A 17751-nucleotide genomic window follows, 5' to 3' on the forward strand; every position below is an offset into this window, starting at 1 on the left:
AAGACACTTAAGGGTTGCCTTACTCAGAAAACCGAACCACCCTTAGGGTCCCCTCAGCTTCCAGGAGGTCCCCTCCGACTATTCGGTATTGGCACCCACTCGGGCTTATACAAAATTTATTCCGAAAATTATTCCCGGTCGGACCGCTTCCAGCGTCATTAATCTCATCTCGAGACACTCACCAATCTCTTGCCCTCTTCCCTGGACATCCAAGTCCCGAGGCACTCCCAGCCGTCAATTCGACAATTTTATTAATTAATTGCTCGAAATTTATTTTTGGCCTTCCTGGACCACCCGAGGTCCTGACAAAATAATCAAAATTTATTTATTTTCCAATACCATGTAATACCAGGTATTACAGCTTCCATCCAAACATTCTTACATAGAGTTACACTCACAAAATTGGTATCAGAGATGTAATAGGCAAAGAACTATTCAAGATTCGGATGAGAGGCAGAAGTTTTGCTTTGAATTTTGAAGAAAAGCAGGCTGCAATGCATAAAGAAGAAAGTGGCTCGATGCTCTGGCATAAGAGATTGGGGCATTTCCATTCCAAAGCCCTGATCTACATAAAGAAAAACAAGCTTGCAGATGGGCTGCCTGATATTGAAGAAGATTTACTAGCATGTGTTGCCTGCCAATATGGCAAGCAAACAACGCTGCCCTTCCACAAGAACAAAGCATGGAGAGCAACACACAAGCTGCAATTGGTGCACACAGATGTGGGAGGACCTCAGAGAACACCATCCTTGAATGGCAGTAAGTATTATATTGCATTCATTGATGATCATACAAGAATGTGCTGGATTTATTTTATGCAATACAAATATGAGGTTATTGATATCTTCTGCAAGCTTAAAGCTTAGATAGAAACTCAAAGTGGAAGGAAAATGCAAATGTTAAGATCTGATAATGGAACTGAATACACATCTCAAATGTTTAACAAGTTCTGTGAAGATGCAGGGATTGGACATCAATTGACAGCACCTTACACTCCACAACAAAATGGAGTTGTGGAGCGGAAAAACAGAACAATAATGGAGATGGCTCGATGTTTGTTACATGACAAGGGTCTACCTAAGATGCTTTGGGCCGAGGCAGCAAGTACAGCTATGTTTCTACTAAATAGATTGCCATCAAAGGCTCTTCCTGGAAAAACACCATTTGAAGCATGGTATGGATTCAAACCAAAGCTGCAGAACTTTAAAATATTTGGTTGCTTGTGTTTTTCTTACATCCCTCAGATTAAGAGAGATAAGCTGGATAAAAATGCTGAACATGAATCTTTGTGGGCTACAGCTTAACATCAAAGGCTTATAGGATTTACGTACCACAAAGAAATAAAGTTATTGTGAGCAGGGATGTGAAGTTCTTTGAGTCAGATAAGTGGAACTGGGAAAGCAAAGTGCAACTTGAGTCTCAAGAGGAGAATGAAGATATAGATGATTATCCTGTCAGAGGAACCAGATCACTTTCTGACATCTATGCAAGGTGCAAGGTAGCGTTGATGGAGCCTTCAGGATATGAAGAAGCTGCAGCAGACCAGAAGTGGATACATACCATGGAGGAAGAGCTCAACATGATTGAAAAAAATCAGACATAGGAGCTGGTGGACAAACCAGAAAATAAGAAGCCTATAGGAGTCAAGTGGGTTTACATAACCAAACTCAATCTAGATGGATCTGTAAACAAGTATAAGGCAAGCCTGGTTGTTAAGGGGTATGCTTAAATTTTTGGAGTTGATTTCTCTAAAACATTTGCTCCTATTGCTAGGTTGGATACTATAAGGCTACTTCTGGCGCTTGCTGCACACAAGGGTTGGATTGTCTACCAAATGGATGTCAAGTCAGCCTTTTTAAATGGATTCTTGGAGGAGGAAATTTATATAGAGCAACCAGAAGCTTTTTTGGTTCAAGGGCAAGAAGACAAGGTGTATCGACTAAGAAAAGCCTTGTATGGTTTAAAACAGGCTCCAAGATCATGGTACAGCAAAATGGATGCACATCTGATGAACTTAAGCTTTGAAAAAAGTCTAAGTGAATTCACTTTATATGTTAAAAAGACTCATCATGATATTTTAGTTGTGTCTCTCTATGTTGATGATTTACTTGTCACATGGAGTAGTAAGCAACTGATTGACAGGTTTAAAGAAGAAATGAAGAGAGCTTTCGAGATGACAAATCTTGGAAGAATGTCCTTTTTCCTTGGGATGCAAGTACAGCAGAACCAGAATGAAATCTTTGTGACTCAATCAAAGTATGCAAAGGAAATTCTCAAAAAAATCAAAATGGAGGACTGCAAGCCAACCAGTACCCCAATGAATCAAAAAGAGAAGTTCAACAAAGAAGATGGAGCTGGAAAAGTTGATGAAGGGTTGTACAGAAGCTTAATTGGCTGCCTAATGTATCTCACTGCTACAAGACCGGATATTGTGTATGTTGTAAGTCTTCTATCAAGATACATGCATTATGCAAGTGAGATTCATTTTCAAGCAGCAAAAAGAATATTCAGATATGTCAAAGGCACAGTTGATTTTGGAATAAGATTTCAGCATGTGGATAAATTCAGTCTTCAAGGCTATTCAGATAGCGACTGGGCTGGATGTGCTGATGATATGAAGAGTACTTCAGGCTATTGCTTTAGCTTTGGATCTGGGATTTTTTCATGGTGTTCAAGGAAACAAGAAATCATAGCTCAATCCACAGCTGAGGCAGAGTATGTAGCTGTTGTTTTAGTAGCAAATCAGGCCCTTTGGCTTTGAAAACTCATGACTGATTTGCAGATGGAGTAGAAAAAAAGTACAACTATCTTTGTGGACAATCAAGATGCAATCTCTATCGCCAGTAACCCGGTGTTTCATGGCAGAACAAAACACTTCAAGATAAAGCTTTACTTTCTAAGGGAGGTACAGAAACAAGGAGAGGTGCAGCTGGTTTATTGCAAAACTGAGGATCAAAGTGCTGATGTTCTAACAAAAGCATTTCCTACAGCAAGATTTGAGTTTCTTCGAAAGAAACTTGGTGTATGCAGCATTAGAGTTAAGGAGGAGACATAGATAAACAACAAAAAATTTCACAAAGGTAACTTTGAAAAGGATGCAAAGCATATACCTTGAATAACAGATCACCCAACAATTCTACAGAGCTTTGTCTGATACGCCAACTATCACTAAAAATGCCATCCTCCACAGCGGGAAGGAGCAAAGGCAAAGACCTGACATGAGACAGCAATGTTATTACAGACTAAAATTGGCAACATTATATTTCTTTGCAACTTATTTCCAAGTCCTTGGTGAGATTAAGGCTTGATATATTGTTGTTTATTAATCACATACTCCACTCCAGATTTAATTGAAGAAAGTATATAGGATCACAGGTCAAAAAAAAAAAAATGCACAAAAACCATACGTTGTTGCATAATGCTGAACCAAGACATGACTAGCACTGAGAGCAGCATCTCGTACAGATTCATTCTCATCAGCAAGTCCTGTATAATGTTGGAAGGAGACAATATAGAAAACAGACAGAATAATTGGAAGAGACATTGCAAATTTAAAATGTATAGTGAATTAAGATATGTGTAAACATGCCCAAAAATAGAACATGAGGTGAAACCAAATATTTACCATCTAGGATAGCAGGTAACATCTGCTGTAAATAGTTCTGAAGCAAACCTCTCAAAGTGGCCACTTAGCTGCTGCTTTAGCTGAAGCAAACCTCTCTGCACACTACTTGGTTCTAAAACATTGTCCGTGTTCCAGCAATTTGATTAGTTTAACGAGAATGATTTAGTCTAATTTTATTCCTGATAAATCAATTCTAATCAAAATTTCCATCCATTTGGCCTCCCAAAGTGGCCCTCAAAGTTGACCCTTCACCTTGTCCATATTAAGAAATTTCTTGGTTGGGTGAATGCCGGCTTCAGAAGTCGACTTTTGCTCAATTGCTGCTACCAATAGACCACCACCTCCTCACCAGCCAATATCTAACTGGTGATGCTAACAGATAATTCCATCCATCAGCTGATACATTAAGTCAAACTTGGTCAAGGTTCAGGTCAGTTCTTCTATGTTCATTATTCATCCAACATTCTTAAATCTAAACTAGGGGTATTACAGTTGACTCTCAGATGAGATAAAAAGAAATGGATCACGACTAAGAATTTCAAATTTTGTTTTGGATTGGTGCTCTGGAAAAAGACAGAAAGCTGTATTGGAATATATCTGTAACCTCTCCAAAGAAAGATCCCATGGTTTTTTTTTTTTTTTACATCATAAATAAGTATATTCACTTGTATATTATTATTTCTTAAAGGGATAATTCCAAGTATGGAAATATGAACAAACCCCAAATTTTGTAAACAAATTAGAAGAAAGCTTTCGACATGAACACACATGATAAAGGCGAACAGAAATTTGAATATGGAAAAATAATGGGGTAAACACCAAAGGAATACAGAGGAAATTTATATTTAGCTAGAACCCAAATTCAGCATATATATATATATACAAATATAGAAATTTGTATTTGTAATACATACACACATAATATAGAAATTTGTATTCGTAATACATATACACACACAATATATATATACATATATATATACACACACAGAGAATATATATACATATACCTTTGAGGTGCCGGAAGTGAAGGCGGATCTAGCAACGGCGGACGCGGATGTGGAGCTCGACCGAGCTGGAGGCGGCTTCGACGGCGACTGGAGGCAAGGCCGGCCCAAGTCATAGGCCACTAAGGCCTATGCCTAGGGCCCCCAAAAAATATAGCGCCCCCCTCCTAAAGAAAAATACAATAGCCATTTGAGAGAACAAAGCACCCCTCTCCCCCCCCCCCCCCAAAAAAAAAAAGAAAAAAAAATTGGGGGCCTCCAAAAAATACAACGCCCCACCCTCCCCCCAAAAAAATTATTATCACCTAGGGCCCCACTGGGCCTTGGGTTGGCCCTAACTAGAGGCGGAGGCAACAGCGACGACAAGAGGCGGAGATGAAGGCGAAGGCAACAACAGATGGTCAACGCTCGAGAGTAGTTTACATAGAGAGAGAGAGAGAGGGGGGGGGAGAGGGGGAGTTAGGGTTAGATTTGGGGATCGATTTGTCAATTTGGGGAAGGAGGGGGGAGGGAGAGAGATGACGGGAGTAGTTCTGTATTACCCAGGAAATTATTAAGAGTATAAATGATTTTTAATGAAGGGTATAACTGGAATTATTGAAAGAATAAGGCTATATGACACACTAACGTAGTTTTAGACGATCAAATTAGTCGGAGGGAGTAACCCGGACCTTAGATAGCCAAATAAAATTGTACAGTATCAACAAGTGATTCGAATTCTGATTTTTAGTGATGAGAGAAGACGGATCGGGAACAGTTTTCGGTACAGCTGTCGATCGGGCTGAGAAAATCGAATCGACATAGGAAACGTCCGGAGGGTCAATGAAGCATGTCAAGGACTAATATTTAATGTGTAGAACAACCCTTAAGCGATTTCAGGTTGAATCAAAAGGATTTATGGTCAATTTGACCAGTCGGGCCTAAGTGCAGTTTTCTAATTTTGCCCAAGGGAGGTCAAAACGGTAATTTTTCAGGAGTTTCGAGGATCTAATGAGATGTACTAAACTTGCGGGACATGGTGATATAATTGGATTTATTAGGGGTGCTTTGGAAGGGGGCAAAAATGTCATTTGGAAAGTCAAGGGGGTGAAAGTGCAAATTATCAAACTTGCATAGTGTGAACATAGCAACCAGATTTCGGCCGCCGCAAATCTTTGCACGTGGAGGCCGATCTCGGCGAAGGGATGGCCAAGGGCGACCTGGGAGAGGTGGTAGCCGGCGCGAGGATGCTTGGTGACCAAGCTATGGCCGGTGATTGGCCGGAGAAGGATCGAATTTTTTAGTTTAAATAGGGGCCGAGGGTTTCGACTTTTGGAGCTCAAAATCGATCATGTTTTTGGATGTTTTTGAGAGAGTGATTAAGGGGCTTTTGATCCTTCCATCGAGGAGAAGAGATTGGGAGTAATTTGAAGCATTTTGGTGTGAGTTTGAGGGTTGTTCGAGTTCGGCCGAGAATCGGAGGCGGTCCACCACCGCCGACCTGCAACTGGCCGTTTGGGCCATTTTCCGGTGGCCTTTCGGCCTCAAACCGGTGCCAATGAGATCGATTCAAGAAGGGCTTCAAGGATGTACACTTATTTTGGTCATCGGAGGAGTCGCCGACGGCCGGATGTAAGGAAGAAGACGGTGGCGCGTGGCTGCACGCGCCAGTCTTCACTTGCACCCACGCGCTAGGCGCGTGATGGCGCGTGGATGGGGGCATTTCGGTAATTCAAATTCCAGTATTTTTGTTGATTTATTTTAGGAATTAACATGTTAAAATATTTTGGAAAATATTTGATGAGATAATTATTTTGGAATTATCTAGGTGAAAATTGGGAAACAATAGTGGAAATTATGAAATAATTGAGGAAAATGGATTTTAATGTTTTCTTAATTAAATATGGTGTTTAGGAAGTGTTATGGCTCGAAGTTGAGTATATGTTCAAGCATCTGGGATTTGGCACGCAAATTAAGGCATTGCATGAGGATTGAGGTGATCTGAATACATTCTAGGTGAGTGGTTTGATTCCAGCTTTTCCTTGTCTTGGAAGTGTTTTTAGGTGCTTGTGGTGGGTTCTAGTGAGCGGTTATACCCTCCTAGACATAGATTGTTTTACAAGGCTCTTACTTATGATCATTGTGTCGAAATTTGCTACATTGCATTAACTGTTTTATTTTAAAATGTTGGTGCATAGCGTGTAAATTTTCATATCATTTGGGGTCAAGTTTAATTGCATCGTTGGGTTCGTATGGGGCAGGATAGGGTCTACTTGAGATTGGGACAATGTTAATCCAGGTGAACGGGTGTCACACTGGGGCACTCGAGGGAATAATGTTAAACCAGGTGAACGGGTGTCACGACGGTGCACTCGAGGGATTAACATTGGACCAGGTGAACGTGTGCCACAGTGGGGCATTCGAGGGATTAAGTATGTCAAGGTGATATCTCGAGTTAGACGTGTCTTGCATGTTGTTGTATAGTATGCCATGCTCGTATGTCTTTCATGCATTGTATAACTGTTTCATACCGTCACTTAGATGTTTTATCATCTAATCTGGGCTATGCCCCTGGAACGTTTGATGTTCCAGCCAGGGACTGCTGCAAGGGCAAGGACGTGGCCGGTTGAAGGCCAATGGTGCTTAGTTTAATAGTCAATGTGACGTTCTTAGTATGTATTTCAGGTTGTAAATGAACAACTGTACAGTAGCATTGTTGTCATCTGATCTGTATTACGTTAAGGAAGTACCATGTAAGAACTACGGTTTTTGATATTAATGTATCCGCTGCATTGTACAATGTCTCGTTTAGTTTAAGATTATTGATCTTGATAGTTAAACGGGCAAGACTGGGGTTCGCGGGGTTTTGTATCTGCATGTGAAGATTGTTCTTGATATACTGCGCGTGTTAAACTTAAAGAGAAAAAAAAAAAGAAATCCTGGGAATACCCTTATAATGACACGCCTGGCGAAACGGGGTGTTACAATTGGTATCAGAGCCCTAGGTTAAAACCCTAGGATGATTTGGCTAGGTTGTTAAACTTAACATGGTTAGAACCATTGAATGAGAACTTAGAATAGGATTATGGATTCTAAGAGACATTCGGAACATAGTTGAAAGTGGTATGGAGACTCTAGAGAAGAGAAATTTGAGGTTTTAATTTGAATATACATTCAGCAACAATAGGAGATGGACAAATTCTACTTTAGGTGCATTAGTAGAAGGTGAGAGAGCCAGTTATAAGAGCTATTGAAAGGACATAGACATATGATCAACAAAATGTTAGAAGAATAAGTACGTTGGTGATTCTGGTACAACTTGAAGCATAGCATAAAATCTCTCTCGGAAGAATGTTAGTGAATCGTCTTAGTACCCTCCCGTTTGGGACATGTTAAATGATGGTGGTGTCATGCCCTGACAAAGATAAGTGAAACGACGGAGATTATCAGGAGAGCCTCTCAAGGGCGTGGGAAAGAAGAACGACTTGAAGATCTTAAGGTTAAGTTAGATATCCGAATTGAGGACTTAAGAAGAACGGATTCAGTTAGGACTAACTAGTGAAAATCCCGAATGGAGACTTAGGGGAAAGGAATTGGTAGATCATAAAGACAAAATCCCTGCTTGGAGATTTAAGGGTTTGTCGGTTGAAGTCTTTGAAATTATTAATTGGAGAATACTAGATTTTGCTGAGTGATGAAACATTGGATTGGGAGTTAGCATCGAACAATATGGGTTGAATGTAAGGTTGGTTCGATAAACCATAACTGAGGATTCGTAAGAATCAAAAACCATAGATTGGAGATCATTAGTTAAAATCAATCTCACTAAATGTTGGGATAACTGGTGGTTATTAAGAAGAAACAAGTTGTGGACGATTAGTTTGATATGACATAACCTAATTGTAAGTCAGGTTTTGATCGAATGGTATAAGCATTCAAGGGAAAGAATGACTTGGTATAGATCGAGAATCCTAAGGAACGACCCGATAAGAAACCCAGGATGATTCGATAAAAGCTTTTGAAAATAGAATTCGAGGATTTTAGGAGTCCGAAATTGTTGATGGGGATATTGAGATAGAGAAACCGGAATTATTGGTAGTGGAAATAAGGAAATATTACCTTAAGAAAATGACTCATAAGGACGAGTCGTATGATTTCATATGTTATTCAAGGACAAAGAGAGTTAAGGCGTAGATTTAAGTCTTATGGAAGTTTTGGGAGATGATAGAAAAAAGAACTATATCGAGGATATTAGTTTAGGATCAGACGAGGAAAATGAATCGGAACTAATTGAGGATCGAATTCTTGTTTGAGGTGTTTAGAAGTTTTTCTTGGTAGTAATTGGCTTGAATAAAATGCTCAGGTTATAGTGGGAATTTTCCTTTTGACTAAAATTTTGATGATTTAGGATTTTGGAATTTCAAATAGTGACTACGAGACAAAGAGGGATCGACTGTAAATTAGCTATAGTTAGGGTCAAGGTGCGACCGAAAAATTATTTGGATATCAAATGCAAGAACCGCTTGTTTTGAAGATTAGAACTTTTCAGTTAAATTGGAAATTTGAGAGAATCTTTTGGCTTATAGAGGATTTGCAAAATGAAACCTTACTTGATGATTTTGAGATTGTAAGTAATATAAGGAACAACGATAGATTAGAGATTTGTGATTTAAGACGAACCTTGGAAATTAGAAAAATTTTGGGATAAGTGAATTGTGAGTATGACTTTGATGTTGCTAAAGGAAAATTTATGCGTACTATATATACTTGGAGATAAAATGGTATTTCAACCTGTGGAGACGATTATATTTTAAGCTTGAAATGACCCTAGCCGATTTAAGAAGATTCAAACTCAATGAATTGTGAGTATGACTTTGATGTTGCTAAAAGAAAATTTATGCGTACTGTATATACTTGGAGATAAAATGGTATTTCAACCTGTGGAGACGATTATATTTTAAGCTTGAAATGACCCTAGCCGATTTAAGAAGATTCAAACTCAAAAGAAGATAGTTAGCATAACGATGATTGTCAAGGACCGAGGGGTAGTCATAAAAGTCTTGGCTTGAGTTTTAAGGCACCAAGCAGTGGGATAGGCTTGCTAAAGCTTGATTAAGCTCGTAAAGATATCTTGGGACTTGATTAGGTCTTAACAAAATTAAAGTTGATCCTAATAGATTCAAAGAAATAGGAATGATTGACATAATGACCTATAGAGTGAGTGTTAGTTGAAAGCCAACCGTGGAATAAACATATAAGGAGAATGAAATTTCTAAGCCAATCTTGTAATAGATTAAGCATACGGCCGTGACGAGAATATGGTTGAACGATCTAGTATAAGTTTAGAAAATGATAAACTGGAAATATAATTGATGTTGGAGTGTTTGATAAATTATGAACGTCTGCAAGAGCAGCAACAGAAGCGCGAGGTTCAGTCACATGCGTAACAAATTTGGAAAGTAAAAGAGATTAAATTGTGAGAAAGAAATCCGAAGTCTTAGGAATGGTTAGGATAAGGGTGCTCGATAGGATTGAGTGTTACTCTAGAAAAGAACATTAGGAATCCAAAATATCAGGGAGTTGGATTAGTACCAATAGAACCACTGTAGCTCTCAGAGATGGAATGAGGAATTCTAGCATAACGATAACACCATTGATGTTGGTTTGTAACAATGGATCTGAGCCTAGGGACCAAGGCAGAGGACTGGTGGTTGGCTCACGGTTTGGGGTGTGATACCTACGAGTCGGAGCAACACAGTGAACTATGGAGACGGTCAGGTGCCAAAGTTTGGGCGACACTGAGGATGTTATGTATGGTTTAGAGTCCAAGTTCCAAGGGACCAGAGCATCGTGGTAGGATCCCTAAATCATTATGGAAAGGTTGAAGGATTGGAAGATGACCTAAGCAGGTTAATTGCAATGTGGAATATGGTAGTCGATAATCAAAAGAGAATCAAAAGAAGGAAAAAGTAATCTCGAGTGACGAAACAATGTTGGACAAGCTGTTAACGGAGATTTGTAAAGGATTCTTCTAAGATAATTACAAAGAAGAGAGGAGTGCGCTCAAGAAATTTAGGAGTTGTTCGTGAAGTTAAGGTTACCAAGAAGAGAGGAGTGCGCTCAAGAAATTTAGGAGTTGTGGTGAAATAGTAATTGTGTACATAGGCCAAGGTAGGTTCTAATCAGGAACGGAACGATCCTTGATATAAGCGTGAGTTGCAAACTTACTTAGGTAAATTTGATTCCTGAATGTGGTATTTGGAAGAAATTTAACTCTAGTTATTGACTTAACTTTTAGTTTCGTGTGCTTATTGGTACGCACCCTAGGAATTGTGAGCAATTGGCTCCAAATTAATTGTTTCGAACCTTGCCTTCGGTGACATAAAAAGATTGGAGTAATAGTAAGTATACCTAGGTACCCTGGAGAAGATGAGTTGATCTCTAAAATAAGTCGTAGTCAACATAGAGATATGGTAAGTTATAAGTTGATAAATAAACTAACGTGTTTTTCTTTCTGAAAGATGTATTACGATTTAAGGAAACATAAAGTGAGTTGTTATAAAGGAAGAAGTGAGTTTTAGTTGCACTATGAAAATTTTATTTGGGTCATAAGATAGTAGGCTAAGCTATTTAAGTTATGTTAAGTGTTACTAAAGACCCGGTGAGAATCAAAAGTTGTACAACAAAGTTTTCATTTAATGAAGTAGTGTGGAAAGTAGATCGCCTAAGAGAGACGAGAATAAATCTATTCCAAGAATCGAGAAAAAAGGGGATTTTTGTTTAAGTCAATAGAAAAATTATTTCTCATGTGGAGAAATATGGAAAGCACCATTTAGATGAAATAGAACATTTATCGATACTGAGTTGAGGAGCCACAAATGAAGGACGTGTATAAATATGGAAGGTTGTCGATAAAAGAAACGACATGGGAGTTCTGTGCTAAGATAAACTGATTTGATTGATGGTATTTAAAAGAAAAATAGTAACATGTTAGAATGTTAGGCTGTTGTAAGAAAAATTGTTAGGAGACCTAAGTGGATAATTTGCATGACCAGCCGTAGGAGGCTAAGAAATTACCCCTAAAGATAATATGTGATCGAGATAATTGAAAGATACACTGAGTAAGTCCAATGTTATCAATTTCTGTGCCATCATGGCAGCCGAGTTAGTTCAATCTTGGTGTGATCATTGGGTTAGGAGATTTAAGAGCCAGATAAAAAGTAATTTGAGGACACGATTGGGAATGATATTAGGGTTTATAAATTATTTAGAGAGTTGAGTAGCCGCCAATATGGAGCTACAACGGGATATTCTGGAAGATAAGAAACTAGTTTGGTAAACTCAAACCGTATGGAGACATAAGCTATGAATGACTATTAAGGACTAAAGAATGGTATTTAGGACATTGCAATCGGAAGTCATTCTTAATAGTGGTGATACAATTATCGCGGATCAAATTTCGAGGACAAAATTTATTAAAGGGGGGAGGATGTAATACCCAGTAAATTATTAAGAGTATAAATGATTTTTAATGAAGGGTATAACTGAAATTATTGAAAGAATAAGGCTATATGACACACTAACTCAGTTTTAGACGATCAAATTAGTCGGAGGGAGTAACCCGGACCTTAGATAGCCAAAGAAAATTGTACAGTATCAACAAGTGATTCGAATTATGATTTTTAGTGATGAGAGAAGACGGATCGGGAACAGTTTTCGGTACAGCTGTCGATCGGGCTGAGAAAACCGAATCGACATAAGAAACGTTCGGATGGTCAATGAAGCATGTCAAGGACTAATATTTAATGTGTAGAACAACCCTTAAGCGATTTCAGGTTGAATCAAAAGGATTTAAGGTCAATTTGACCAGTCAGGCCAAAGTGCAGTTTCTAATTTTGCCCAAGGGAGGTCAAAATGGTAATTTTTCAGGAGTTTCGAGGGTCTAATGAGATGTACTAAACTTGCGGGACATGGTGATATAATTGGATTTATTAGGGGTGCTTTGGAAGGGGGCAGAAATGTCATTTGGAAAGTCAAGGGGGTGAAAGTGCAAATTATCAAACTTGCATAGTGTGAACATAGCAACCAGATTTCGGCCGCCGCAAATCTTTGCACGTGGAGGCCGATCTCGACGAAGGGATGGCCAAGGGCGACCTGGGGGAGGTGGTAGCCGGCGCGAGGATGCTTGGTAACCAAGCTATAGCCGGTGATTGGCCGGAAAAGGATCGGATTTTTTAGTTTAAATAGGGGTCGAGGGTTTTGACTTTTGGAGCTCAAAATCGATCGTGTTTTTGGATGTTTTTGAGAGAGTGATTAAGGGGCTTTTGATCCTTGCATCGAGGAGAAGAGATTGGGAGTAATTTGAAGCATTTTGGTGTGAGTTTGAGGGTTGTTCGAGTTTGACCGAGAATCGGAGGCGGTCCGCCACCGCCGACCTGCAACTAGCCGTTTGGGCCATTTTCCGGTGGCCTTTCGGCCTCAAACCGGTGCCAATGAGATCAATTCAAGAAGGGCTTCAAGGTTGTACCCTTATTTTGGTCATCTGAGGAGTCGGCGACGGCCGGATGTAAGGAAGAAGACGGTGGCGCGTGGCTGCACGCGCCAGTCTTCACTCGCACCCACGCGCTAGGCGCGTGATGGCGCGTGGATGGGGGCATTTCGATAATTCAAATTCCAGTATTTTTGTTGATTTATTTTAGGAATTAACATGTTAAAATATTTTGGAAAATATTTGAGGAGATAATTATTTTGGAATTATCTAGGTGAAAATTGGGAAAAAATAGTGGAAATTATGAAATAATTGAGGAAAATGGATTTTAATGTTTTCTTAATTAAATATGGTGTTTAGGAAGTGTTGTGGCTCGAAGTTGAGTATATGTTCAAGCATTTGGGATTTGGCACGCAAACCGAGGCGTTGCACAAGGATTGAGGCGATCTGAATACATTCTAGGTGAGTGGTTTGATTCCAGCTTTTCCTTGTCTTGGAAGTGTTTTTAGGTGCTTGTGGTGGGTTCTAGTGAGCGGTTATACCCTCCTAGACATAGATTGTTTTACAAGGCTTTTACTTATGATCATTGTGTCGAAATTTGCTACATTGCATTAACTGTTTTATTTTAAAATGTTGGTGCATGGCGTGTAAATTTTCATATTATTTGGGGTCAAGTTTAATTGCCTCGTTGGGTCCGTATGGGGCGGGATGGGGTCTACTTGAGATTGGGACAATGTTAATCCAGGTGAACGGGTGTCACACTGGGGCACTCGAGGGAATAATGTTAAACCAGGTGAACGGGTGTCACGACGGTGCACTCGAGGGATTAACATTGGACCAGGTGAACGTGTGCCACAGTGGGGCATTCGAGGGATTAAGTATGTCAAGGTGATATCTCGAGTTAGAAGTGTCTTGCATGTTGTCGTATAGTATGCCATGCTCGTATGTCTTTCATGCATTGTATAACTGTTTCATACCGTCACTTAGATGTTTTATCATCTAATATGGGTTATGCCCCTGGAACGTTTAATGTTCCAGCCAGGGACTGCTGCAAGGGCAAGGACGTGGCCGGTTGAAGGCCAATGGTGCTTAGTTTAATAGTCAATGTGACGTTCTTAGTATGTATTTCAGGTTGTAAATGAACAACTGTAAAGTAGCATTGTTGTCATCTGATCTGTATTACGTTAAGGAAGTACCATGTAAGAACTACGGTTTTTGATATTAATGTATCCGCTGCGTTGTACAATGTCTCGTTTAGTTTAAGATTATTGATCTTGATAGTTAAACGGGCAAGACTAGGGTTCGCGGGGTTTTGTATCTGCATGTGAAGATTGTTCTTGATATACTGCGCGTGTTGAATTTAAGGAGAAAAAAAAAAGAAATCCCGGGAATACCCTTATAGTGACACGCCTGGCGAGACGGGGTGTTACAAGTTCCCACCCAGTTTTTAGTTTTTTTTTTAATATTTATTTGTTAAATAAAAATAAAAGATTTTATGTAAATAATATTATTAATTATTTAATTAACAAAAATAAAAATTATGAAAAAAATTAATTAGTTTGATATATTATATTATTTTTAATATGTTCATAATTTTTCAATATATTGTATTACCAATAAATAAGTAATACCCAATTATAATAGTTTAATAATTATATTTGTGTATTTACATAAAAATATAATTATATTAGAATTACTTAATAATATAAAATAGTACCTAAATCTTAATAATTTTTTTATTATTTCATGGTTAGAATTAAAAATTTAAGTCAATAACAACAGGAAAATAGTTCATTAACGACGACTTATTTAGTCTATCGTTAATATTTATATTATAACAACAAGATTTATATTTAGTTATTAATAATATTATATTAATCACTAAAATTAATCCTGTCGTTAACTTTTGGTCGTTAATAACTTTTTTTTTGTAATATAGTTATAAAATAGTTGATCATGTCCTGATATGCTACGCAACAATTGATATGTTTATAGGCTATTGATGAAAGATGTAGTTAAACCCCTGTTATGATGCTTGAAGTTATGTGATAATCATTCGAGTGATGTTTCAGGCGCTGAATGAAGAGCATTAGCAATTTAGGGTGAAAGAAAAGAAAGACAACGCAATTTTATAATTATTAAGAGGGAGAAGAGAAACCCAAAGAAGAAAATGCTACCATTCATCAACTCTCTCTCTCTCTCTCTCTCTATATATATATATATGTTTAGTCTTTTACCTTATCTTTATGCGTTTAAAGAAAAACCATTGTCCATTTCTTAATAACATTTATGAGAACCTCGCAAAATATGTACAACAACAATAACTTCATTAGCAAATAGAGTAATTCGATGTACCTAGCAAACTGTTCACTATTTTGTGTGCAACAAGTGTAATTGACTTTAATGGTTCAATAATAAGTAATATGAAATTAATATCATAAGCAAACATAATATTTAGCAAGTGGCAATTAAATTAAATTGTTTCCCAAAAATAGGCACTGTTGACCAGAGGAATGTAGCACAATTTGCAAGTGCCTTTTGTGATAACATCTTCAACATAGTTTTGGGCAACCAAAAGAACAAATAGTTAGTACTGTCAATAATCATTAGCAATAGGATTTAGCACCATAAGAAATTATTGTCAAGTATTAGGTAAATATTGAACTAAAATAGTCAATGCATATATGCATAGACACACCAACTAGAATAAGTTTGATACCCATAACAATTGCATGATAATCTAAGAGCACCACAATAACCAAATTCCCCAACCAATGATGAAAGTCTCATGGCTAGAAGAATTAGGCTGAGTTTACCACATAGGAAATAACGTTATGTTTGACAAAAGACCAAGCAGTCTCTTAGTAGAAGATGAAAGTAAAACACCCACAAGCAAGCAAAAGTTATAGAAATACAAACTTTTAAAGCATAAGAAACAAACTCTTAGCACATCCATAAGTTTCACCCCTCCCTCTTGGATTGTTATTTGAGTAACATTTTAGAAGCCTTCATTCTCATTGTTGTTTGCTGCCATGGTGTCATTAAGAAGTAATTGAGAGGGTGACGTCAGACCCATTGATGAATCTTCAACTGCTACTTCCATATTTGGTGATTGTCCAATTGAAGCATTTGATGTTTCAAGAAACAAAGCAAGGTCATCCTCAATAATTGGTGCATCAAGCAAGAACGATAGATCATCATCAAGTGGGTTGATCTCTTCTAGTGGCCCTTTTTCTTTGATCTCTGCATATATGAACAAAGTTAACTTAAACTTATACATGCTTTATAAAAATAAAAAAATGATAATATATGAAATAATTAACAAATAGAAGCACAAACTAGCCATGCAACCTCTTTATACTATTATGTAAATCTAATGTTCTTTATACTGTAGTGAGTTTAAAAGAAGCACAAACTAGCCATGCAACCTCTTTCTCAAGTGTAAATTAACTTAAAAACTCAATTAAACCCTCAACACAATGACATTTTTTGTTATTAATATGTAGTTATATGTTGACAAGATGATATATATGGGGTTATAAGTAACAATGACATTTTTTTAATTCTAATTTTTTATTTTACTTTTTTACTAAATAGATATTATATAGTTTTATCAAAATTAAATGTTCATTTAAAATTTTTTATTACTAAAGAAATGTCTTTCAATAAATTACCAAAGTTTAGAAGCAATATCATTAAATAAGATTCTTTAATTTTATATGCATGCTTAGTTGTAACATTAAAAACATAATAAATGAATTCAACTCACCCACGGATGAACAAGGTAAAGTTGAATCAGCTACTGGTTGTGCAAGAACGTCCATAAACTCTGCATTTGATTCATATATGACCTTATCTTTACCTTTCAAGGAAGTTTCTTTCTTTTGACATTCGAAATGCATCAACACCTTGGACTTCCCAATAACTTCTTCCAACTCTCTTTCATCATCCAATTCAAGTGTTTCTGTCATGTAACTAGCATTTATATGCCCATGAGAAGGTTGTGCAGTCTCCCCCTTAACTAGTGATTGATTTTGATCAGATTCTGGTTGTGAGATGGGGGCAAAACCAAGTGGATTGGAAGAGCCTTCAATGGTTGGTTTTGGATCTAAGGAAAAACCAATATATGTGTTTTGAAGTGGATTGGAAGCCTTATCCACATTAAATCCAGAACCACTAGGCTTGGTTTGAAATGAGTTAATGGAATTTCCCACTAATGTTGTAGTTAAGAAACCAAAACCACTAGCATTTGTTTGAATGTGATCAGACGAGCTTCCAACAAATGGTGACCCAAAATTACTAGGCATGCTTTGAAGGGGGTTGGAGCAATGCATGGCTTGAAATGGGTTGGTTGAGCTTCCCATGGATGATGTAGTATTCAACCCAACACTTTTGGGCACAATTTTAATCATGTTGGAAGAACCTTCTACAGATGTAGTAAAACCACCAGGTGTGGTCTCAAATGATTTAGAAGAGCGACCCACACTTGGTATTGTATGGAATTGAGAAAAGATAGGCATGGTTTGAAGTGAGTTGGAAGAGCCTCCCAAGGACGGTATAGTGTTGGACCCAAAATTAGTACTAGACCCGAATGGGTTCGAAAAGCCTTTTGGAGTTGTTGATGTGTTGAAGCTAATAAAAGCATTAGTGTC

Source organism: Diospyros lotus, chromosome 10 (genome assembly GCF_014633365.1).
Source record: "Diospyros lotus cultivar Yz01 chromosome 10, ASM1463336v1, whole genome shotgun sequence".
Taxonomy (NCBI): domain Eukaryota; kingdom Viridiplantae; phylum Streptophyta; class Magnoliopsida; order Ericales; family Ebenaceae; genus Diospyros; species Diospyros lotus.